Here is a 27,258-nt window from a genome sequence, read left to right as displayed (position 1 = left end):
GATTGGAACTAATTTGGGATAATTGGATTTTCATATTTTTCAAATTTCTCTAAAGAGTTAGATGCCATATAGCTGAATGTTGCAGTATTACAAAATTCTCAAAAAAACAACTGTTTAAAGCTAAAAAGAAAAGCAGATGAGCTTACATTTGCAGATTAAAACAACCCTACTTCAGCATCCAATTATCCCAAATTAGTTCCAATCGTGTTCTCATTATGAAAATCAAGTTTTCTGAGAGTGCTTTGAATACTGTATGTGTGCAAATACACTGTATATTGCATTGTTTCCACTCAAATGGAAGTATGTGAATTGTATATCTATTAACTTTGTTCCTCTTGTACAGATTCTCACCTTTCAAATGTAATTTGTGCTGTGAAATTATCCGTAGGTTCACCAGCCTGATGTAGCAGTCCAAGATGAGAACGAAGAAGAAAATTATGCGGATCAGGTTAGAATACATGGAAACTAAAGATAGAAGTGCTAGATTGTAGGAAAATGGAAAACAATAACTTTGTTACCTGAAAATTAAATTAATTCTTTAACACAAATGTTCCACATTTTAAGTCTCTCTCTTTAAAACTTTTTAGTCCCACGGCACACCGTACGGGGGGACTTATAGGTTTGGTCATGTCCGTGCGTGTGTGCGTGCGTGCGTGCGTGCGTGCGTCTGTGCGTACATGCGTCCGTCCGTCCGTCCGTCCGTCCGTTCACGCAGATATCTCAGAGATGCCCAAAGCGATTTCATTCAAACTTGGTACAAGGATTACTCCTTATGTCATACATATGCACGTCGATTTGTTTTGTGATACAATCAAATATGGCCGTGTGGCAGCCATTTTGTTCCTATATGTGATGTACACAGCCAATACTCAGACAGTTTTTGGCCAATTCCTTTCAAACATGGCACAAGAACAACACACTGTAACGTTAGTTTTTTGGATATAGCACTATTTTTGCAATATGATCTTATATGGCTGCCAGACAGCCATGTATGATGTTAATGGTATTAATGGTGTCTTGATTAATAAAAATGAGCTAAAATATGACAGGTCTTGTACTTTGTACCAGGCAAAACGTGGTAAGCAAATGCATGAAGGTTTCATATGTTTATTGTTGTATTGAATAAAAATTGACCACAAGAATGAAAGTCAGCTCTTGAAGCTTGCAATGAAATTACTTCGAATCCAATTGTGAAATTTGCTTACTTTCTTTATGGCAGTTCAAGAAACTCTTAAAAATATTTAACACAGTTGTGTAAAATGTTCCTTTTTCTTGTGTCTATGATTGTACTTTTGTCAATAAAAATGAACTACACAGATTTCAGCCGCCTTTAATGCAGAGGAATTTCTTGTAATGCAACGATGAAATTTGCTGAATCTTAGTACGAATGTGAATCCGTTTTCAATAAAGCCGTTACGTTATGAGTGTGGTCATATTCATGCACGGAGCCGTCAATTTGTCTAGGATTTTTGCCGCGATTCGCTATCATCACCAGGTACGTATAATTACGGAACATTCATTAATGTATGTACGGTAGGTGTGTAATGGATAATTTGATTGTGGCGATAAAAGAAGGCGTTATCTGAAAGTGACAAAGCATGATGTGGCACGTACGATGTGTTGCTACGCCATTTGTGTCATATGCATTGTGCATATGTGTACAGTATGTAATGTACAAGTTGTTGGTGTTGTGGCTAGAGTACCGTGTCTGATTTTGAATAATGTTGGCAAAGCATTTTAGCGGTATTGTTAAGTTTATGATGTCCACGATGTGAACATTTGCAGTATTTTTGCAATCGCCGAACTTTGGAAGCAACGCGCTACGTTTTCTCAAACTTAACACGATATTGTGCGTGGCCGTGGATCTCAAAATGGCGATACATGTGTGGTATTAAACTCACTGATTGTTTCGGCCGGTCCATTTCCGGCCCCGAGTCGTTTCGGGACCGCAGGCCAAGACGTTTCGGCATCCTTGTTTCGATTTTTTCCCAGCAAATGCTGTGTATACATGTAGAGTAAACGTAAACATGTAGAACTCGTTTCAAAAACTGCTGTCTAAATATAGGGTTAGGGTTTTCAGTGACGTCACGTACAGGACACAGTGGGAAATCACTACCGTGTCTTACATTTCCCTCGATAAAAAAAATACGCAAGCATGAAACACCGAATTAATTTCCATAGATGTTGTTAAGTAAATCTCAGAAAATGTAGAAAAAAATTATTGTGGTATTTTCTGTCATTACGGAGTTATGTGCACGTTAAACTTGAAACTCAGGCAGTTGCGGCGTCCAGAGTGCCGATAGCGTCTGTATACAGGTCAACAGTCCTGTACGGGCCCCACGTTTTCCGTACGGCATTTATGATGGTTCTGTTTTAGAATTGCCAGATTCAGAATTGTAATTACTTGGCATATGAAGATGACATTGGTGACAAAAAGCCGTACTTTATCGAAGAAATATTCATTCCAAAATCAATATACGGGGGAAAATATGAATTAGAGTAACCCAGTGTACGATGTTGTGCATCTCATGTTGTGTGCATGTCCCCGGCTATGGCCTCGCGCCCACGCCAGAACACAGTGCATAGTATGCGTGCTTGGTGTGGCGATTCTGAATCTACCTCCAGTTTGTGAACAAAAAATGAGACAATACAGTTAGTGATATACTTAAATTTTGAAGTTTGCTAGCACTTGGAAGTTCTTAGATCACATAGAAGTTTGTATACAGAAAATTGACTGAAGTCCACTTGATGCTGCATTAATGACCTCAGGGCATTTTCTGAATGTATTATATAGTACGGAAATTGAGTCTTTTCTCACATATATTAATTATAATAAATAATTTGATTTATGAAATTAATTGTATAAAGATCACTTCGAAGAAGTTATGATGTGGCAATAATTTGTATTTTTATTGTAACATTTGGTAACATGAGTTCAATCTGATGGTATCTCTGATACTTCAAAGCATCTCTCAGACAGATGAGAAGTTTTGTAATTCACAATACATGTACTAAAAGTGTTAACAACATAAACAATGAACCATTTACAAATCACAGTTGTTAATGAAGTATATCAAGTATTCTAATTTTCATGAATTATGTGTGACAAGCCATGTGTTACGTATGTACACCAGTCACAATGTTCATGTCTGAAATAATCCCTTTTCATTTCTTTTCAGATACAAAGAAGAAGTTTGTTAGTGCCTGGGTCACTAACGGTACTCGTGCGGAGTACTCCCAATTTGGGAATTGAGCAGAGGTTGGAACGCATAACCATCCTAGCTGCTGGCCTGAATATAGGCCACTATAGAATCAAAATACGGAATACTTACAGGAATATTCAGTACGGAATCTAATACTAGAAGCACAAATACGATACCATATACAGAACTTGAACATACCTGATATATACTCGTGCGGAGTACTCCCAATTGAAGTGTGTGTTTTGGAATTTAGCAGAGGTTGGAACACATAACCATCCTAGCTGCTGGCCTTAACATAGGCCATTATAGAACCAAAATACAGAATACTTACAGGAATATTTAATACAGAAGCTGATACAAGAATCACTAAGACAATACCTATCTACACAACTTGAACATAACTGATATACTGTAATAAACGGCATACTAATCAGTGGATTTTTAAATTTTAGAAAACCATTGGTAGCAGAATATTGCCCCTCAAAGTTACAAGAAATTGTACTAATTTGAAACAAAAACTACTGGTTTTGAAACATTTATTTTCCAAGGTATACTTAAAAGATACTTTGCTAAACAAACCTTTTCTGAATCTGTAGATTCATAACCTGTTACACTGTTGAACACTTTCTGCTCTAACCACCTCAAATACTCAAACATTTTTTGGTGGGATATCTCGTTTTGTGATTCCAATAAACCAAGGATTATGGACATCTCTCTGCAACAATACAGACTTGCAATAGGTAGTTTCCATTGTGTACACTTAAAACTGGAATTTAAAATGGCCAGATTCATGTACTTTTCTCTGAGCTGGATCATTCAAATTTACTTATATGTAACCATTATATGAAGCAGCTTCTGATGTTAGGTGGTGATATTGAAACAAATCCAGGTCCTGTCTTTCCAACCACAGTACTTTCATATCCTACCAAGAGAGTAATTACAGGTAATTTACATCAAGGTTCCTTTAAGTATTTATTAAGTGCAACTGGCACCAGCACATGTATGACTAACAGTCTGGTAGCATTGGCTTACTCTCAGATTCTTGGAATGCCAGACTGGAACAGTGCAGTTATTGATTCAATCCTTGATATGGGGAAAGCATTGTATGATAAAGTATACCCCAACAGAAACAGTAAAGATTCATGCCCATATTTACAGGTAACAGATTTGAATGTTAACTTCAGACTTAAATGTCAGTATTTTACTTGTAATCCATGCTTTTCCCTGTTTGGATACCTTGGTGATACTGTCAGCCCTGATAACATTGTGCACAAATTAGACCATGCACTCCAGACTGCCTTTGAAATTTCTTCACAAGCAATTCTGATTATTGAGGAATATGGGATGGCATTATTTAAAATGAATAGTCAATTCCATGTGTTTGATTCTCACAGTAGAAATGATGAAGGGTACGCACATTCTGATGGCCATGCAGTTTTAGTTACTGTTGATTCGATTGCTGACCTTTGTAAACATTTACGACATTTAGTTTGTACATTGACAGAAAAGCCCCTTAAAACTGTAGAATTTGAAATCACACCAGTATTACTCTACTCACAAAACACGTGTCACAATTTCTATGACTTGCCTGATGAATATACTATTAATACTTCAGCATTCCAATCTCATATCAACTCACAGGATTTGAAAAGCAATAAGCGTAAGAGTACTCTAGAAGAGAGAGAACCTACAAAATTCATAAAAACCTGTCAACCTTCAACCCCAAAGTAGAAACTGAAACGAGGATCACTACCTCTGTAACTGATGATGACAATTGCCATATCACTTCTGAAACTTTAACATCAAAATACACATACAACCCAACTGATTTCACATGGCAAACTGCAAAAGCAGCATTATTTCACATCACTCCACCCAAGTCTGCTGTTCATTTTCAAGGCCAAGGTTTTCCACTGGGAGTTCCATTGACAAAAGATCTGATTGGTGATGGTAATTGCTTTTTCAGAGCTATCTCATATTTAGTTGCTGGAAATGAAAAATATCATGGTCTGATAAGATTAAAGATAGTTGAACATTTGAAAGGGAATAAATTCAATTTGAAAAGATACTACGAACTCAAGGACAAACTATTGAACAATATTTGCTACAAAGTGAGATTGCCAAGCTTGGCAAATATGCTAGTGAAGTAGAAATTGTTGCCACATCCCATTTTCTGAATACAAACATTTACACATACATGATTGACAAACGCTGGCTGAAGTATTCTGGCCAAATGGTTGACCCTCATATTGGTGTTGAGAAAAAATCAATCTATTTGCAACACTGCAATGCCAATCATTACCAAGTTGTCACACAGATCAGAGATGATAAATCAAACACCCTTCAAAACTACTTTACATCACAAAAAGTGCTCCAAGATCAACATATGCTAAGTCAAAAGACAACATGTACCCAAAGAAAACTATCGAAAAGGGAAAAGCAGCAGTTGAGAAAACAGAATGCAAGGACAAGGATGAGTGTCATGAGACAAAGCAGATCAGAATGAGACAGAGTGAACACCAAAGAACAGGATAGAATCAGAAAGTTGAAGGACAGAAAATTCAAAAAAGAAGCAGGTAAAGAAAAACAAATGGACAGACTTAGAAAACATAAAGAGCGAAGAAACAAAACAACTTGGCAAGGAGACAGATAAACACGAAAACAAAGTTAGAAAGAGGACTGAAAGAATTAACAGAACAGAACTTGCCAAGGAGATAGATAAACAACACAACAAAGTTAGAATGAGGAGTGCAAGAATTAATAGAACAGAACTTGCAAGGAGATAGATAAACAACACAACAAAGTTAGAAAGAGAACTGAAAGAATTAATAGAACAGAATTTGCCAAGGACAAAGATAAACAACAAAACAAAGTTGGAATGAGGAGTGCAAGAATTAATAGAACAGAACTGACCAAGGACAAAGATAAACAACAAACAAAGTTAGAAAGAGGACTGAAAGAATTAATAGAACAGAACTGACCAAGGAGAAAGATAAACAACACAACAAAGTTAGAATGAGGACTGAAAGAAGCAATAGAACAGAACTTGCCAAGGAGAAGAAAACAAGACAACAAAGTTAGGAGGAGGACTGCGAGAATTGATAGAACAGAACTGACCAAGGAGAAAGATAAACAACAAAACAAAGTTAGAATGAGGACTGAAAGAAGCAATAGAACAGAACTTGCCAAGGAGAAAGATAAACAACAAAACAAAGTTAGAATGAGGAGTGCAAGAATTAATAGAACAGAACTTGCCAAGGAGATAGATAAACAACAAAACAAAGTTAGAAAAAAGACTGCAAGAATTAATAGAGCAGAACTTGCCAAGGAGACAGATAATCAGAAAAACAAAGTTAGAATGAGGGCTGAAAGAATTAATAGAACAGAACTTACCAAGGAGAAAGATAATCAGAAAAACAAAGTTAGAATGAGGGCTGAAAGAATTAATAGAACAGAACTGGCCAAGGAGAAAGATAAGCAACAAAACAAAGTTAGAATGAGAACTGAGAGAAGCAATAGAACTGAAAACAAAAGCATTTTGAACAGGAATGTGACAAGGCGAGAAAGAAAGTAAGGAGATTTATGTGTAATAATGATCGACAGAAATCATTACTTGACTTTCAATCCAATGCATCAACTTGTCATCCAGCATTTGAAATTATTTTAGATGAATTTTTCCAAGCTATAAGATCAGGCCCAACATACTCATGCAATTGTTGCAATAGGTTCATGTATAAGTCTGCAGTAATTTGTTATAAGGCAGAGAATTATTCTCAAACAGATACAGATTTAGTACATCAATGTGTACGAGACCATAAATCAGAAGGCAGTCTGTGGCTTTGTAAAACATGCCATCGGTCCCTACAATCAAATCGTATGCCTGCACAGGCTGTTGCAAACAACCTTGAAGTTGAGCGAACACCGAAACAGTTATCATCTCTTTGTCAGTTAGAGAGCCAGTTGATTACCAGAATTATACCATTCATGAAGATTGTTGCTTTGCCTACCGGTGGTCAACACGGTCTCCGTGGTCAAGTTGTACTTGTACCATGTAACATACAGAAAACTGCTACAACTTTACCAAGACAAACATCAGAGTCCCAAATAATAGCTTTAAGCCTAAAACGACGGTTATCAGATAAATATTCTGTGAAAAAACAATATATACGTCCCCACAATGTTAATGAAGCTTTGAATACTTGAAAAAGAATAATCCATTCTATAAAGATGTGACTACAAACAGTCAATGGACTGATAACAGTCAATTTGAAAATCCAGAATTGTGGAAAGCAACCACTGAAGCTGAATTGACAAGTATGACATGTAAGCCAAATAACACTAATGATAAAATAAAAGCAAATGCAAGAAGTATCAATATTCAACCAAAGCAGTTATCAAACCACAAGGCCATGATGCTGGTATTATAGTAGATTCAGAAGAGGAAGTTGATGATGATAATCCTGATCATGTGAAAATGGAACTTAGCTTAAAGAAAACTATTAATTCATCAACATGTCTTTACCCAAAGGAGGGTCCTAATGTCAAAACAAATCAAATATTACACCTTGCACCTGGGAAGGACAAAGACCAACACATGTCTTTTATGAAAAGACTGGGAGGCAATGACATTTCCAACACTGTTTCCATCAGGAACTAACACATTCACTGAAGACAGAGAAGTAAGACTGACAGTTAAAAAGTACATTAATGCAAGGTTACTTTCAAGTGATCCACGATTTGCAGAAATTTAAGTACTGAGTATACTTTTCAGTGTTTACACTGGGCAGAAATGATTGATGTAAAGAATAACATCACTATGCAACTCAAAAAGACAAGAATGGGGGATTTAAATGTTGCAAAGTTGAAGAATCCTGACAATGTTAGATTAATGTTGAAAAATGATGAATTATTTGCATCGTTTAAAAAAATCCGTGGCACACCCAATATTGGAAAGAGATGCAACAAGACATGATTGCAAAGATAAGACAGTTTGGACCATACACGTTTTTCTTGTCTGGCAGTGCTGCTGACTTCCATTGGCCTGAATTGGTGCAAGTTATTGCAACACAGTATGGTGAACACTTTACATTAGAGGAGATAGAGCAAATGACCTGGCAGACAAAACGCAATTGGATAGCCAGAAATCCTGTAACAGCAGCTAGACATATTATTATATATTTGGAAAGGTGTGGAGAAACATTATCTTAAGTGGTATACATCCCATTGGTCAAATTCTGAATTATGATATCAGAAAAGAAATGCAAAGTAGAGGCACTGAACATTTCCATGCTGCTGTTCATGTCCTAAATGCACCAATCCTGGATAAAAATACTGATGAAGATGTCATATCATTTATAGACAAATATATTTCATGTGCTATTCCTGACAAAGACACTGATCCAGTACTTCATGACCTAGTCATATCACGTCAAACACACCATCATACCAGAACTTGTAAAAAGAGAAAAGGCCTAGAATGTAGATTCCACTTAAAAAACCACCATCACCAGAAACTCTTATTGCTAGAAAAGAGACATCAAAGGAAGCAATTTCCGAAGCTAAAAAGATTATGACTAAGTCATGAAACTTTAGAAAACAGTAAACCAGAGATAACTTTGTGTGAGTTGCTCACAGAGGCAAATGTTTCTGAAACAGACTATCATTCAGCATTGACTTTGTCACTAAAATGCATCAGTCATTTTAAAACGAAAACCATCAGAGACCAGTATCAATCCATACAATCCATACATACTCAAGGCTCTACGAGCCAACATGGATATACAGTACATAACTGATGTTTGGGCCTGCATTGCATACATTACTTCATATATGTGTAAACCAGAAAGGGAAATGTCAGAGCTTATGAGAAATGCAGTCAAAGAAGCAAACACTACAACAGACAAACTGAAATGTATTGGCAATACTTTTTTACGGTGTCGAGAAGTGTCACAACATGAAGCAATAGCAAGGTTGATAGGTTTACCATTGAGACAGACGAACACAACAGTTCAATATGTACCAACAGGATATGAAGCAGAAAGAACAAGAATGTTAAAGAGTGTGTCAGAACTTGATGAAATGGATGATGATAATGAAAGTGTCTATGTACCAAGCATTCTAGATAAATACGCAGCCAGGCCATACCAGTTGGATAATCTGTCTCTGGCTGAGTTTGCATCAATGTACAGTACTTCATATGGACAAATGTCTGACTTTGATGATTCTGTAGATAACACTTTTGACCACCATGATGATGCACAAAGTGCACAAAACACAAAGCCTAAATCAAGTACAAAGTTGCAGCTCCTGCAAGGGCTTGGATGGATATATAAACGACAAAAGGAAATTGTAATTCGTTACTATTATGTCTCAAAGCAAAAAGATTCAGAAAAATATTACCATAGATTACTTATCTTGTACCTTCCTTGGCGAAAGGAATCACAACTTAAACTTAACACAGCTACGAAGCAAAGTTTTGTACAAGTGCATGACGCTATCCAGGATACAATAAAGAAATTTGAACCATGTAATGATGAGGTTCAAGATGCATATGAAAATGCACCAGATCCTGATGACATTGATGAAGAACTATGGGATTCAGTAGCACCACCAGAGGCTGAACAATGTAGAGACAGACAGATATCTGATGATGCAGAGTATGACTTATTAGACCCATCAAACCTAGATGAAGACCAAGTTTCTGTTGACCCAATCAATGTTCCCTCGTCAATGAATTCTAAACGTTCATGACATTACAGGCAAAGATACTGGCTGATGTAAATATTACAAGATAGTGCAAAGTCTAAATGACCAACAGAGAAGGATACATGATTTCATCTTTTCATGGTGCACTTCATATAGAATATCAAGTATCCTAGGCAATTCACAACCTGATCCCTTTTATGTCTTCCTTACTGGCAGTGCAGGAGTAGGTAAAAGCCATGCAGTTCATGCCATTTTCCAAAGTGCAATTCGCCAGCTACGTCGTGAGGGTGAAAGTCCAGACACACCTACTATATTTTGACAGCATCTACAGGTAAAGCAGCAGTGAACATTGGTGGAACAACTCTACACAGTGCATTTCATATCCCTTGCAAAAAACATGGTGAATCAAGTGAATATCATAAACCAGCTGCCCAAATTTTGAACTCATTAAGAGCCAAATATGCAGCATTGAAGATAATAATAATTGATGAAATATCAATGGTTGGTGCCCAAACTTTATCAACACTTAACTTGATATTACAAGACATCTTTGAAAACAACAGTCCATTTGGTGGTGTTTCTATACTGGCTGTTGGTGACTTACTACAGTTAACCCAGTTGGTGATAGGCCAGTATTTCAGATATCAAACAAAAAGGACCTCAGCATTTTGGAAGGATCTCTATGGCAGAGACTCTTCAAAGTACATGAATTACATGAAATTGTGAGACAGCAAAGTGATCCAGAATTTGCAATATACTATCCAGACTACGATTAGCTCAACACACTAAAACTGATATCGAGCAATTAAAAGGTCTTGAAACTAACTCTCATCTTCCAGCGAACTGTGTTTCTTTATTTTTAACAAATAGAGAAGTAGAGGAATATAATGAAAAACAACTGAAAAGTCTTTGTTTAACAGTGCTGACAATTCCAGCAGAAGACACCACAAAGGACTTGCATACATCGAGAGCAAAGGTCATTGTCACTTCTAAAAGTCCACATGATACAGCTGGTCTACGAGATAAATAAAAATTGCTGTAGGTGCCAGATATATGCATACAAAAAAACACAGACCTGTCAGATGGCCTTGTCAATGGAGCTACTGGTGAAATTACTCATATAGAAATTGACCAACGTAATCCAATGAAAGGAATAATCTATGTGAAATTTGACTCAAATGCCACAGGCAAAGAAGCTAAAAAACAAAGCAAATACCCTGACTCTGTACCTATCACTGCTGTGACTGACACATTTTCATACTCAGAAAAAGCTCATGCAATCAAAGTTGAACGAACTCAATATCCAGGGACACTTGCATGGGGAATGACTGTACAAAAGCTCAAGGAAGTACATATGAATACATGATTGGCAATATGAATTCCACATGTTCCCCCAAACCAGGGCAAATGTATACAATGTTCAGTCGTGTTAAATCAAGATCAGGGTTACAACTGATAGGATTTGATGAAACCAAGATCAAAGTAAACAAGTCTGCTTTGTCAGAGATGGAAAGATTACAGCAGACCATGCAGCTGGAGTATAAATGGCCAATTGAAACAGACTTTGCAAATCAACACTTCCTAGCTATTGGCCTTATAAACATTAGATCCTTGAAATCCCATCATTTAGACTTGAAAACACATCCATTCACCCAACATCTGGACATAATTTGTCTCACTGAAACACATGTAAAGATCTTCATCATTACGGACTACCCAAAATGATAGTCTTTTCTGTCCCATCACAGCATGGTTGTGCAATCTACAGCGCCAAACCAGTGAAACAAAACTTCACATTTGCTGGTCTTATTGAAACTGTTGCTATTATAACAGATAAAACATTGATTGTTTGTCTTTACATTCCACCAAACAGACCATGGATGGTAGTAAAGGAAAACCTTGTACAGTTACTCAATGAATGTACAACCATTATGAAACAAAACAACTGTGACACAATTATTGTTACTGGTGACTTTAACATTGACCTGAATAACCCCAATGAAAAATTGACAGAGCTCATACATGACAACAATTTACATCAGCTCATTACAGAATCTACACACAACCTAGCAGGCATTCTAGACCTTGTTATTACAAATCATAATAATACAAGTCACTTTTCATACCCTGTCTACTTTACAGATCATCACTTTGTCATTACATATTTACACAACTGAATATGGTTCTGCTTTATAGACTGAAAATATCAAATCACAACATTTATCAAAGAAACATACCCAACATAGACAAAACAGGCCACAGTATTGGTTGACCAATATCACTTCACATACCGTGCATGTATCACTGCTGTCACTAGTTTCCACAGTCAATAACCAAGTAGGGACTATCATTGACAATGACTTTTCTATGGTAAAGTTAGATGTCTAGAGATGAAAATTAATGGGATGGCAGGATGAAAGGTAAAACATTTTCACTGACAGACAAGTATACACATAACTCAGATTTCGCCAATCAAAACAATCCATTCAACAAATTTGCATACTGATATTTTAAAGCTGACATAAACTTGCATAAACATTACAAATGCGCACAAAGTTACCTCCAACTGGTTTTGCTCTATTACTTGAACATCTGACCACTCAGTTAAAACTCCTTCTAGGGGCAATTCAACATTAATATCCAGAACACCAACACTCGATCTCTTAAAACCAGTATAACACCAGTGCTCTCGGACAGATTCCAATAATGGACCCCGAAAATGGGGTCCTCCAATTATTGGGAAAAAGTGGTCTCCCAATAACAGCTGGCAGGATTCAGTCTTTGAACTGCCAGCGTGAAGATCAGGCAGCCAACTTGATGACCATCCATGGAAACAAATATTTCCTCCTTTCTGACTACACATCCCCTGATATTGAATGGACATCAAGTTCAATGGTAAGTCTAATGTCATGTCCATAGACTTTCACTACTGTCTAGATCTACAGTCTGTAACAGGGTACATATTGTGACTTATTCAGCAACGTTTACATGTATTTGCATAGGTCTTAGTAACCAGTAGTCCTACTTATGACATTTTGACCATGCTTTGCACTTCACCCCTTCAGATATAGTTCCCATTTACATGACACGCCATTGTGCTGAAACTGGCAATAAGAAACAACATCCAGACAAACACATTTCACTTTAATAAATTGTCTGGAACACTTGTTCAATTCAACAGTTGAACCATGATTTACTGTACCACAAACTCATTCTTCGCCATAAAGCCCCATCTGTATTGCAGACTCTTTAATCATATATAGATCAACCCATTTTTTGAACAGGACTCTATCCTCTCTGAGGACTGGTCATCAAAGTACCCATGAATAAGTGGGGACTGTGTCATCAACGATGACTTGTTAATTGAGCATCCTGATTTAGGACATGCTGACATACTATTGGCAATAAATGTATGCTGTAACTGTTTGTGAGGATTGTTTGTGCATTATTGTCATAACTTAACCCATTCATTCGTTGTGTAGTGCATGTGTGGTTGCTGATACAAAATTACTTTTATTTTTCTGTGTGGCAATATATGCATAGCTGTACGGTGAAGATATCTCTTGATGATGAACGTTGAGCCATGCAAATGTTCACACACTCATAACAGGGCCTATACTTATACAAACCGGTCCTAATGTTATGCTTATCATGTACACACACATATTGTCTTGAATGCTTAATGTCAGCCTACTGTTATTAACACTAATATGCTCTCTTATGTCCAAAGAATCCAGCATCCATAAAATATTCAGTGTAGAGGTGAATGTGTGTGAGAGCATTTCACAAGCAACTGCTTCTATTAAAGCCCCAATAGTTGCGAATGTGTAATAAACCGATCTCAAAATATCCTGTTTTTCAAGCTTTTTATGAATAAGACCCATTAAAGACTTAAAAGTGTATAACACTGTCATAAGTGTTGAAAGTGGCATGTAAACTCAAACGTTTTAACATCATTTTAGATTTCCCGCCATTTTCAAAAACTAATCATGAGAAAATAAAGATTACAACAACAAAATGTTGGCCATTGTGTGTTGTGCATTCAAGTAAATGGCATCATGCATGTTTCCTTTATAATCATGATATGTATGTGCAGGAAATACTGCATTTTTTGTACTTTTCCATAGGGGTGCCATTTTATGAGTGCGGCACCCATTTATTATTTAATCTGTTAAAACATGTAGGCATGGTCCAAATTAGCGAGCAGTGATACGTCTATACACACCCTTCAGTTAGCACATTTGCACAAACCAACTTTGGTTTGAAAATAATGCATAAAATTTGCAGCTATTGGGGCTTTAACAAAAACGTTAATGATTTATACCATACGATTGCTTATCCCTATTGCCCCTGTCTAATCATCCTTGTTCACCTAGTTAAGAATGCCAATTTATTCAAACTGCTTCACATGTGAAATACATGAACCTTCAAGTTGCAACCGGTGACAGATGGTTGTTCTGAAGAAAATTATTGGAATACACTTTTGACCTCAAGCAATAGATGTGAAGCAGTTTGTCTGAAGAAAGATGTATAGTGTATACTGTTAGCAGTTACCAATCTTATCTATCATGCTGCATGAAAGTGAGGAGCGACATTTATTACAGTCAAGTAGATCTACATGTAGTTGAAATATACACCTGTCAAACATGAAAGGGATGGAGTCCTCATCATTGGTTTTGCTGCAGTGATGTCTATAAATTGTCAGCCAAATAAGATAAGCATGATAAAAGTTAAGACTGCTTAGCATTGAGAATGTAAACTAATACAGATGACATTTAGCTCCCATTAGAATCAAGGGATATATGTTTGGGGCTGCAGGGTATATAACCTATTAGTTGATATGATGTGAAATGCAAAGGGTTCGAATGTGGAAGCTGACCCAAACTTACAATATTGTCAATGTTTCCAGGATGATGGTAATGAAGAAGAAGGAGAAGAAGATGGCGAGGATGAAGCATATGAAGGTGACCGAAATCATCATCCAAACATTGCGGAAAGAGCAGTAGCCAACATGAAAGTGAGGCACGGTGGTGATATATGAAATACTGAATTTACTTTACTTTTTATGTATTTTGTTATCTCAAATGCAGCAACATTCAGTCATTGGTCAGAGTTGCCAGATGTTTTAAAGAGGGCGTACTTGTGATGTTTTTTCTGGAACAAGTTTTCCAGGAATTTCTTTTTAGACTGTGAAGTTGTCATCTCTTTTGTGTGGGAAGAGAGTATCTTTTAGAGGGAAGGTAGATGTGTTGTAACAACCCAATTCTGGTAAGAGACTTTAAAATCATGTTTTTCATGTCTCGAAGCTTGATATAGGCAGACATTTCCGTCATGTTTGTAAATTTGTTCATCTTGAGAGAAAGCTTTCATGTTGTCATAATTTATATTCTTTTGTTTCTTACATGGTATGTGTTATCTTTCATCATGTACACATTTTGAAAATTTTGATATAAAGGTACATGTAAGGGCAAATTAACAGACTTAATATTTAAAAGAAACTAATTAGTAGTTCAGATATTGTTTTTCTAAATTTAAGTACTTTCGAACTTCTAATGTGGTGGATACCTATCCAGGGTCATTTTTCTGTGAGTAGAGTATGGTGTATCTGTCGCCAATGAATGCACATTGCATCTTTTTTTTTTTTTAAGTGCTACCTACAATGTAGATAGCAGATTTGCTACTTCATTAGTTTTTCACCAGAATGTAATGCTCTTCTATATTTAAATAAAAAATCCACCACTGTGGCCTATGTAGAAATTTTGTGAGCTAGTTTACATGTAGAATTCCCAACTGATGAAGTGTGTCAGAACACATAAATTATCAGTTTGATATTGTGCCAGTGCTTCAACACCCCTACAGTGTGTGGAGGGGATGCAGTCAGAAAAAATTGTAATAACTTAGCTAGGCTGTTTAGCCACTCTTTTTTAAAGCCCCAGTGCTGCTAACTTTTAATGATAATTTCACCATTTTTATTTTGAATGTGAACCATAATTTCTTGTTCTTCTCCCCAAAGAATGTTGATATACACAGTATCCAGCTTGTCAACTTAACCCCTATGGTTGTAAACTGCATTGTTATTGTTGAAAACCGACTTCTGGTCCGGACTAGAATTCAAATGTAAACAATACAATGCATTTTACACATATAGACGCTAAGTTTACAAGCTAAATAGTTGGTGTTTCAACATTCTTTGGGGAGTAGAATAAGAAATTGCAATTGATTTATAAAATAAAAATAATGAAAAAACCATCAAAAGTTAGCAGCACTGGGGCTTTAAGGGTTGGGATTTAGCCGAGCAGTTTTGACTGTGATGTCTTCATTAGGTGAGTGGGTGCTGTTCGTTGTGAGTTCAAATCCTGTAAAAAATCTACCGTATTTTCTACCCTGGGTTGATAGCCTTGCTGGTGGAAAGAATTGTCCCCAAGGCTGTCTTTCAACCAGTTTAAGTGATGTATTCATTGCTCTGATAAAGTTTGTGTGCGATGAGTGATAGCGAGTATAAGTGCGAGTGCTTCATGAACTCTATAATGTGTGGAGGGGTCGCAGTAACATATTAGCTAACCATGTCTAACCATGTCTGTGATTTAACCAAATGGATTTGACTGCGATGCCTCTGCTAAGTGACTGGGTGCCTTACATTGTGAGTTTAATTCTGATCAATAATTTACTGAATTATGTATGAAGTATACTCCTAGAATGAGATGATGAATATCACAGTTTATGGAATCAGTAACAATAAAGGCATTTTGAGTGTGTATGTAAGGTAGACCAGGAGGAGATAAGATCGCCATCCTTTTCATATGAGTCTTAATTTTAGCGGAGTTATTGCAATACATAATTAAGATCTGCATTAAATCAAACTACCTACAGTAAGTAGAATGCCAAGAAGACATGATACAACTCCATTTTCATATGGAAAATGACAGGTAGTTCTATTTATAACGTAGGGCTCTGTCTGTTTACGACAGAACTGCAGTATCGCAAAAAACTTTGGCAAAACCATCAAATGTTAAAGTATTTCTGCGTGGACTGCATCAGTGGGATTAAAACTTTTCTTTTTTATATTATTCACGCAGAAGTGGACATGAAAGTCTGTTATTTAATTCTGTATGTTTCTGTGTATCTCTTCATAATCTTTATCTGTGCCATCTGATTATACAAACAAGCTGTTTTCAGCAAGCATAAGGCAAATAGATCCATCGGGTGCTTTGTGTCAAAAGGAGATGTGTTTCGAGTTTAGGGTTAGAATTTTGATGGCCGCGCTATTTTGTGACTGCTTATTGTCCATTCCATTTTAATTTTTTATAGCGTACGCCGACCATGCAGGGAGGTTGCTTTATTTGCCAGACACCCGTTAATGTACTTCACAAATTATGTAAGATCGAATTTTATCGCAGCAGTTTTTAATGACTTATCCAGAATTTTTAATATACCGCATTTCAATACTCGTCTCCCTTGCCAATATTTGAAAAACAAAATGTTGAAGTTTGAAGGGGATTAAAAATTAATTGCTGTCATTTATTCAAAGCAAAATTTTAAAGCATGATTTGTAGTTATGTCATATACTAGGCCCTTTGCACAATATACAGGCCCACTCACTCAAAGCCAGACTTGAATGGCCCACCTGTCAAATCTTCAGGAAATACTCATCACCTAAATAACAGTGCATTCAGCATTGATTTAAAAAAAATCATTAAATATGAAAATTAACCAACTGTTATCTTACCCAGCGTTATCGAACTCTCAACAAAAGTGCGACCTATGTAGTGCAGAAGTCCTGTCAAAGTGAGTACATTCAGTTTGAAATGTCGCCTGATTACAGTATTTCATAAAATATGCAACGGTGATGATGATCCTATATCATGCTCGTCAAAATTTCAGTGTTAAAGGGACATAAGCCGTAACTTGTGGCAAGTTTTTAAGTATTCTGCTTCTGTATATCAACTACCGTGTCTGACCCTAATCCGTTTGTCATGCTGAAATTTCCAGTATTCTGTTGGTCAACACTGCTTGTATGTGTGTAGTGATCAATATTGTTTACAAATGAATTCTAGTCCAGACAAGAATACAATTTTCAACAATAACAATGGAGATTATACTCATATAGGTTGTGTTGATATGCTAAATACTTGGCATTAAATTACAGTTTAGGGATTCAATGCAGACTGTGTAGGGAAACCACAAAACAAAGTTCTGAAAAAATAGCCAAAAGATACAGCTTATTGAGCTTTAATCATCTGAAGACATCCGACCAAATTAAATGTATTCAGCTTTGATATATAGCCCAATTACAGAAATTCGTTAAATATGCAAAAATTCATTATATAAAACCTGTTGAGCTTTCAACACAATTGTGGTCAACGTACGTTGGAAGTCTAATCAAATCATGAATCAATTGCCTAATTACAGAAATTCATTAAAAATGCAAAGGAGTGTATAATTAGAAGAACGTATTCGATAAACAGAGCTATGGACGATCACTATATGTCAGCAGTCAAATCAATAGTACAGGATGAAGTTGTGATAAATAATGCCTTAATGTATATAATCTATAAAAATTTTAAATCAGCAAATGGGCCAGTGATCGCAATTTTTTTTGCGAACTTTCTGCACAGCCTAATATAGGACCAATAAACTTCGGGTGTCTGATCAAATTCATTGAACTCGGCTTTGATGTTCGACCCTATTACTATGATTCGTTTAAATATGCAAATGAGTACAATCAGTTAGCAATCCCCTCCAAAGTTTATTCATATATATATATATGTATATATATATATATATATATATATATATATATATATATATATATATATAAATTCAACACGATTGGAACTAATTTTGGTTAATTTGATCTTCATATTTTTCAAATTTCTCAAAAGTGTTAGGAGCCTTATAGCTGAATGTTGCAGCATTACAAATTACTCATAAAACAAGTGTATAACGTAACAGTAAAGCAGTTGAGCTTACATTTGCAGATTAAGCCGACGTTACTTCACCATCCAATTATCCTAAATTAGTTTCAGTCGTGCACAGCCTGAGAGACGCGTTATCTTTCGAATGTAGCCATGCCATGCTACATGAATTATGACGAGTGTTGGTACTATGAGTACCAATTTTCGAACATGACTCGATCTTTTGCAACATTTGTTTTACGTGTTCGCTTGTTCATAATAACATATTAATTATTAATAGCTATTTATATTTCCATCTGGTCGTAAAAATAGTATTTTCAAGATAAAGTGCATTGCCGCTGTTCTTATATAAAACACCAAGGTGGACACAAAACGGACACCCAAAAGAATAGTGCTCTGTACGTCAATCAAATTCAAGCGGCAGCTGTCATTGGACAACTGGTGCGTTGCTCATCGGAACGCGTACGGTCTGTACGTTACCGTGTACGACTCGCGCTCCAACCTTAGTAAAAATCACTGAAATATGAAAAAAATGACCAAACAGATATTCCACACTTCACATATTGTTAGACAGGCACTAGGTTTAATTAGTTGTACGCATACATCTTACTTTAATGCCATGAAACAGTCGAAAACTGTTCGAGATCCATACTTCCGGGTTGAAACTCTGGGACGTCGTTTGCAAGTGTTTATATTTGCACATACTTACGTCATAGGAAAGCGGACACTTCATAGCCAATCAGTACTATAGTGACGTCGCGATGTGCAATTTGCATACAGAGCAGTTTTCCCGTCGTTCAAGCGGCGAAATTACACTCCGTTTCAAATGACAGATGCATCACTTGGTAAAAATACTGGGAAAATGTTTTATTTGACGTAAGAAATAGCCATAACTATTGGTTTTGTTGGCATATAAGCCGTTACAATGTAGATTTTCCCAAACCGTCTAGTTCAGTGTCCACCCTTGGATTTTCTTATGAGTGAGAGTGTGACAACTATTCATAGTACCCACATTCGCCAGAGGTTGCAGCGTGTGCTCGGTAAATAACGCGTCCCTGTGCAGTCGTGTTAGTAGTTGATGTAGTGTTGAAGTCGCATCAAATTTCGTGCAATTAGTCATCAATTATTGCACACGAGCCTAAATCAGTTTTTGTGCAAAGTTGCTTAGCCTCCAGCTATTAACCGGAAGCATTTATCCATAAACATACCTGACACACAATTACGTTAGTTTCAATTTTATACGTTTTAAATAGAACAAATTTTGTTAAGAACACACATACAAATACACTGGGTGTGTAATTACACGGCATAAATACACAATTAAAGCGATACTGGCATCCTATTTATGACAGAGTCCATAGGGAAATGCAAACACAATGTATGCACCCGTGTAGCAGAAACAAAACTAGCACTGCCATTCTCAGAAGGTGAAACGTTGTTTCACAAATTGGCTCATCGTGCCAATCATGGCTAGCTGTAATTATCGAGGCACTAGTTAGCCTGCGTGTTCCTACACGTGACTACTGTCTTGCCGATGGCTGTACGTCTCACAGTTTATCTGCCTGTTGATGCGACATTTCAAGAACAAGTCATCGGACTTGAATTAAATTTGGCACAGAGTTTCTGATTGGTAATTACAAGAGGTAATTTTAGTATGCGGGTATTGCATAAAAATGACTTGCATATTTTTTCCGAAGGCATATTTTTTGACCGACTTCAACAAATCTCACAATATTATGTTAGGATGGAGCTCGTTTATTATTCAGCAAACTGGTGCAGTCAGGGATACACTTGTATCTTGAAAGATTCAGCCAAAGGAGACGATATGTGCCACATACGGTATGTTGATGATACAATGATAATGATAGTAGTGAAAGACATTTAACAGTTCCGTGCCATGCGCCAGCTCTTACTAATTGATAATTAACGATATTAAAGCTATTTAATATTACTTCAAGCAATATACATCAATATATTTGTAGACATGTTGCTTGTAATAACATACGAGTAAACGTCAAGGTTCACCGCTGTTTCATATCAAATAATTACGGAGTTACATATTTACCAAACCGTTCAAAAATTTATCTTAGGAACGATTGCGCCAAATTTAGTGAATTTGCAAGTGACGTAGATCACCACAAGATGAAGACATACACTCAGTGAACAGAAAGGTGTCAATTTACGACGTACACTGTAGCGCGAGGACATAGTTCAGTTCGTATCTAGTGATCATTTCTATAAGTATGCTTGAATTCACACGAGTGACTGTTTGACGACTTTACTGTTCAGGAACTGGTTTGATAATTGTTGAAACTGATTTTTTTTTTAAAATTTTTATTTTATAACTCATCCAAGAGGAAAACCTTATTACAGGATGAGGTACCCATCACCCACTACATAATGAAGCAATGAGGAGTAAAGTGCCTTGTTCGAGGGCACAACACCGTACTGGAATCTCGAACTCGCCATCCTCTGACAGTGAGTCCGTTACTCTTGACCTACCGGGTTTCGAACTCCCTATCCTCCGATAGTGAGTCCTGTACCCTAACCACTGTCCCACGGTACCTCCTCATGTTACGGTAGTATGCCCCTCGAAAGCATAAGACTTAAAATTTTTCTCAAACTTTCCTCAATGAATTCATACTTCTACCAAATCAAGAATAAAAATCAGGGGTCACCGTGCAAAGTTTGGCACCCGGAAACAAACTACCTGACATTTGTCGATATCCGAAATTAAAAAGGGCCGCCATCCGTTAACTCTATTTTTTCAGAACTTTGTTTTGTGGTTTCCCTACACAGTATGCATTGAATCCCTAAACTGTAATTTAATGCCAAGTATTTAGCATAATGAGAAAGGATAAAATTTTCGATTTTCAAAAAAAAAAACCAAAACAAGACGGTGAACATTTTTCTTACTCCAAGATATTTAAAATGATCCGCCACAAGTGGTAGACCACAAAAGAAGTTCAAAGTTCACTTTTATTTGGGTACAGGGCTTCGGCCTATCGTACATCCTTAGTCACAGAATATACACAAAAGGAGATGTTCAGTGACACAAGATACATGTCGAAAACAGCACAATATGCAAAATAGTTGAAAAAACTATTACAGTGAATTATATTGATGTTAATGGAGCGGCGATTGATTCCCGTCTGATGAATGCTTTTCTTAAATAAATGGCAAACTGACAAATTCTATGCACACACTGTGATGAAAACATTTCTTCAAGTCTGTTTTCTTACTGATCTTAGATTACTATTCTGGGTATTTGATTCTAATATCATCTTCTAAAGAGCAAATAAATACAAAGTGAAATTCATTTTCAACGACAGAAATACATTTAACATTTTTACAGTACATGCAAACTCTCTGTGACAAGGGGAGTTTTTAATGACGCCCGAATTCAATATTCAATTTGTGATTTCAGCAACGAAAGTCTGCTAAAACGCTTTTATCGTAGGTATTAAGACAACTTAAATATTTCTCGGGCTCAAGTAGTGGCCTGAACTTACTGTAGAGACTTAATTTTAGTGATATTATTATTTCATAATGCCATTCTTGCAGGCAACAATCTTTTACTCGTGAAATTAATACAAAGGAAAGGCTGTATGTTTCCAACTTGTTGGTCTAATTAAACAAGTCTAAAATCGTATCTAAAGAGTAGATTTTAATTGGTCTAGCCAAAGTAGTTCTACCTGCATCATCAAAACGTATAAGCATATTGTAACAGGCTTAAGTTGGGGTATCTAGCATCAATCATTTCAAGTAATTATAACCAAAAAGTATCTGCATGCAGTATTTAAAATAAAAACAGCATAATAGTAACCGCCCACACTCCCCCAGAACAGCCTGATTATTTGCATTACTAGTAAAAATAATCCGTGGCACAATTCGGCCAACCAATAAACCAATTTGCATTTTCAAAAAAGAAAATCGAAATGGAGCTAATTTTCAATTTTCAAATGGTTTTATCATCTTGATAATAACTTTTAGGCCTATTTCTAAAATTTACAATCTTTGGGCTGAGATTGAAATATAGGAAACAGGTGTATACTGCTGTGAGAATGGCACTTTACGGCCATTCAAATTTCCCTTCTGACAGACTCTATTTCCCACAATGCGTATTTCCGTTTTTTCAATTTCCAATATACCAAATGTCCGATTTTCCTATTTCATTTGGGGCGTGGCCCAGTATCTTTTCATTCTATGGCGAATTGGAATCAAGGTGCAACATTTATCTCAGTGTGACCATATATACTTTGGGCGGGGCTTGGTTACGATGATTGGCACAAGATACTTTTAAAAATTAACGGGAATGAGGGACTGGTCAGTTTCTTCGGCCTTGGAGGCCCGTGGATTCATGGGGGTCACCCTGTTTTTCACTTTGGTGACGGGGTCACCTATTTTGAAATGCCCAATAAGGGGGGTCAGTATGTTTTTAAATTTCGACATGGGCTCATACTTGCCTAAAATGCATCAAATGCATCGTGCTAGCCATGAATTTAATCATTCAGTTTCATTTTTGGGCGTGCCCTTCGGGCGCGTAACTTTACTAATATGAGGTTATTACAAAAATACCGCAAAGGATGCACGAGGACATGGGCGCAGCGTATCGCTCGACGCGAAGCGGAGGGTGATGCACGGCGCCAATGTCCTAGTGCATCCTTTGCGGTATTTTCGTGATAACCTTATTATTATACATCTTACATTCTTCACTGGGACATCAAATTGTCTAGCTGTGTTGACGGGGTAGGGTGCGTGGCTATGCAGGTCGTCAAAAGGTCAACATCGCCTTTTGATGACCCGCATAGCGGCGCACGCTACCCTGCCAACAATAGCTGCGTTTCCACAGCTACAAATTGTCTGAGTAGTGACCGTTTTAGTGCAATGTCAACATTTTTTCTTCCGATTTATAGTGCAAATGTAGAACGCTATCTCAGACGGCTTCTGCAAGCTCTAAAGTGTGTGTACTACACACGTACGTACAGAGCGCGCGAGGCTGAACAAACTATGACCAGTCCCTAACATCGTCTCACATACTGGAAGACAAGAAAAAAACTGTTTTACGCGCTATCCATCAATGTCGCAAACTTGTACGGTGTAAAATTGTGACAGCCATCAGCCAAATCAGAGTGCGGCATCCACATTTAATTTTATCTGATTAATTTATTCATGATCAGCTGTCAATCTTTGTACGCAATGATGTTCTCCGTACAATGATCTAAGTACCCTGTCATAGTTTTTAAACCGTATGCCGGCTAACTTTATGAATTGCATACACAACCCCATCCAAATCTTGACCTTGAAGGCGATGATATCATGCCCCGATTAAATCATAGACAGTAGAGGGGGACTTCCCCCTCCACTGTCTATGATTAAATAGGCGCAATTTGTGGCGCAATAAGGAACATCGCGCCAACGGAAACAATAATTTTGATACGTGCAATCGCGCCAAACTGAGTTAGGTGATGCTATGAATGATAGGGTTGGCAGCTTGGCAGTCCATCGCGATTTTTTCAATTTAGCACAGAATAGCAACCAAATTACTTGTCAGCTTGAAAGAAAACAGTGTGATGTTGGCTTAGTGTTATGAATAGAAATGAAGTTTAGGAAATCGAATTTAGGACGATCGGTGTTTGGTGAGCTCCGTTATTAAAGTGCACCATTTCTTGTCTGCCCTGCGTTCAGTGATTCCGAGAGGCGACATCGGACCTGTGCCCCTGCAACTTTCAGTGACCTTTCAAGAGTACACCCCTCACCAGTCCGGGTCAGCTCCAAAATTGGAGACGCTATACCATAATATTTTCCCCCTCTCATTAGCCAATCAGCGGCCAGCGCGCCATTAGTAAAAATTGTATTTCCTGGCAACCTCCACATGCGTCCTTCGTTACGGACGCCATACTGTGTCGAACTCCCGCGCCATATTCTGTCATAATGTCGAACAGTTGTGTGGCCACTCTGTCAAAACACAATTTCAAAATCGCGTACCAGTTTTATTCTGGCTAAGACAACCAAACCCCATATATCGCTGTGATTCCTAGACTCTGGCTTGAAGTCCTGCGAAATATAAATCGTGTACCTACACAGATCGTTCAGAATACCCCATTTGTATCGGAGATGGCAGCGATACAAATTCTACCGTATGGGGAACAGTTGTGTGGCCACTCTGTCAACACATTTTCAAAATCGCGTACCATTTTTAGTCTGCGTTTGACAACTACAAAACAGGTATCGTTCTAAAGCTCTGACATTGCTCTTCTTTCTTGCAAAATGTTATACGCGTACCTACACAAATAACCTTTATAACAGTATTTCTAATAGAGATGACGAACATCCACAAAATGATTCTCGGTACTTGAGCGAAATCGATAAACTGGGGGTAGAAATAAATCGTCAATATTTCGAATATTTGTTCACTAATCGGACTCCTTGTTGGACATGACCTTCTGCAGAACACGTGGATTATGTTGACTGTCGAAATTCGTCGAAATTCACAAGACAGGGGCTTAACAAGCGTCCCAAAACTGCCGATCACACTTGGTGGGTAATTTGTGACCCAGCGTGACCTGTACGTTATTAATGATGTAATCTGGTCGATGATTGGCTGAATGCCGGAATACATTATCATAATGAGTCTCCAATTTTGGAGCTGACCCGGACTGCTCACAAAACAAAGTCTATCGCTCTAATCATTGTACATTATACCATATAACGAGAATAAAAATTCGGGCATGACATCTGTGATTTAATGTCAAACTTCAAACTTACGGTAAAACTTCGCACTTGGTTGCAAACACATCTTTGTGGTAAATCACAGTGATATTGGGGAAAGGGTGACGGACATTGTTTTCATTACCAGAAAGTTACAATGAAATGTTACCGTGGTAACAGAGTGTTGGTAGACAAGTTTGCTTTAGATGGGGACATGTGGATGCGCTATCCAATCATGCGATCTATAAGTCGGAAGCAATCACACTCAAAGTCCAAGCCGAAATGACAAAGTAAAATATTATTGGCTGATAATTTTGTACAATTATCGTTACCGAGCCCGCCCGAGTACATTTGGTCACGCGGAGACAAATGTTACACCTTAATTCCAACTCGATACAATTATTTCCGCCATAGTATCCAAAGATGCAGAAGCCACGCCCCAAATGAAATGGGAAAATCGGACATTTGGTATATTGGAAATTGAAAAAAAACGGAAATTGTGCATTGTTGGAAATAGAGTTTGTCAGAGGATAATTTTGATGGCCGCAAAGTGCCATCCTCACAGCAGTATATACCTATGTCCTACACTTCAATCTCAGACCAAAGATTTTAAATTTAAAAAGGGGCCTAAAAGTTAATAACCAAGATGATGAAACCATTTGAAAATTGAAAATTAGCTCCATTTCGATTTTCTTTTCTGAAGGTGCAAATTGGTTTATTGGTTGGCCGAAATGTGCCACTGATTAAAAATCTACAAACTTTTAATTGTAAATTGAACACGCTCAATACATTCTGAAAATTCGTATCCCTACACTTCGCCCCCGTAACAAATAACAGGAACAATAATTGCATCAAATATTTGAAAGCTCTAGCAAAAGACTTCCCCCAAGTTTACTATTCACAGATTGAATTGAGTAAAGACTCTCTTACACCTTTTGCAGCCAGATTTCTTTTTTCCGGGGACCTGGATAACCTAGAGGAAAAAATCAATCCCAGGTAATTGTAATGTTTCACCGTTTCGACTTTTTCACCATGAAAATTCCATTTCTCACAGGCTCTTAATACCCTCCATTACGAAAAACAACAATTTTTGATTTAGAACACGATTGGAACTAATTTGGGATAATTTGATAGTGAAATAATGTCGGTTTGATCTGCTAATGTTAGCTCATCTGAATTTCTTTTTAAGGTATACACTTGTTTTTATGAGTTTAATTTGTAATATTACATCATTCAACTATAGGGCACCTAACACTTTTGAGAAATTTGAAAAATATGAAGATCAAACTCTCCCAAATTAGATCCAATCGTGTTTTAGACAAATTTACTTCCATGGCCCAGTCTTTACAAAATTTCTCCAGCTGGTTTAATTTGCGTTGTAGTCGGATCGGCGAATCAGCTGCGAAACCTAATCTGCGTACATCATCTGCGTACATCAAAACGCCAAGTGATGGGAAATCCTGATTTATATAAATGCCACCTGCAGATCCGTTATCCATATACTCTGCCAACTCATTTATAAATAGTGAAAATAAAAAAAAAGGACTGAGCGTGCAACCTTGTCTTGTACCAACCTCTCAATTAAAATATTTATGAGGCCGTGCAGACATCTTATCCAAGATTTGAAATGCGAGTACATAGAACACGATACATTTAACACTTTTCCATGTATGCCATACGAAATCACTGTGCCGCAGCATATGGTGATTGACTCTGTCAAAAGC

At 37.1% G+C, this 27,258-nt stretch overlaps 1 protein-coding gene across 4 annotated transcripts in view; it reads left to right on the top strand.

The window, feature by feature from the left end:
• LOC139137293 (Golgi integral membrane protein 4-like) overlaps nucleotides 1-15,665 on the top strand; it is a 73,364-nt gene extending 57,699 nt beyond the window's left edge. For all 4 annotated transcript variants that reach the window (XM_070705309.1, XM_070705306.1, XM_070705308.1 and 1 more), the window contains 2 exons: nucleotides 389-448; nucleotides 14,818-15,665. The gene's annotated coding sequence lies outside the window, so the exon portion shown is untranslated. The remainder of the gene's footprint in view (nucleotides 1-388; nucleotides 449-14,817) is intronic.
• The last annotated feature ends 11,593 nt before the right edge of the window (nucleotides 15,666-27,258 follow it).

This window comes from Ptychodera flava, chromosome 7 (assembly GCF_041260155.1).
Source record: "Ptychodera flava strain L36383 chromosome 7, AS_Pfla_20210202, whole genome shotgun sequence".
Lineage (NCBI taxonomy): Eukaryota > Metazoa > Hemichordata > Enteropneusta > Ptychoderidae > Ptychodera > Ptychodera flava.
The sequence above is the reverse complement of the archived record's forward strand: the minus strand, read 5'-3'. Positions and strand labels throughout refer to the sequence as shown.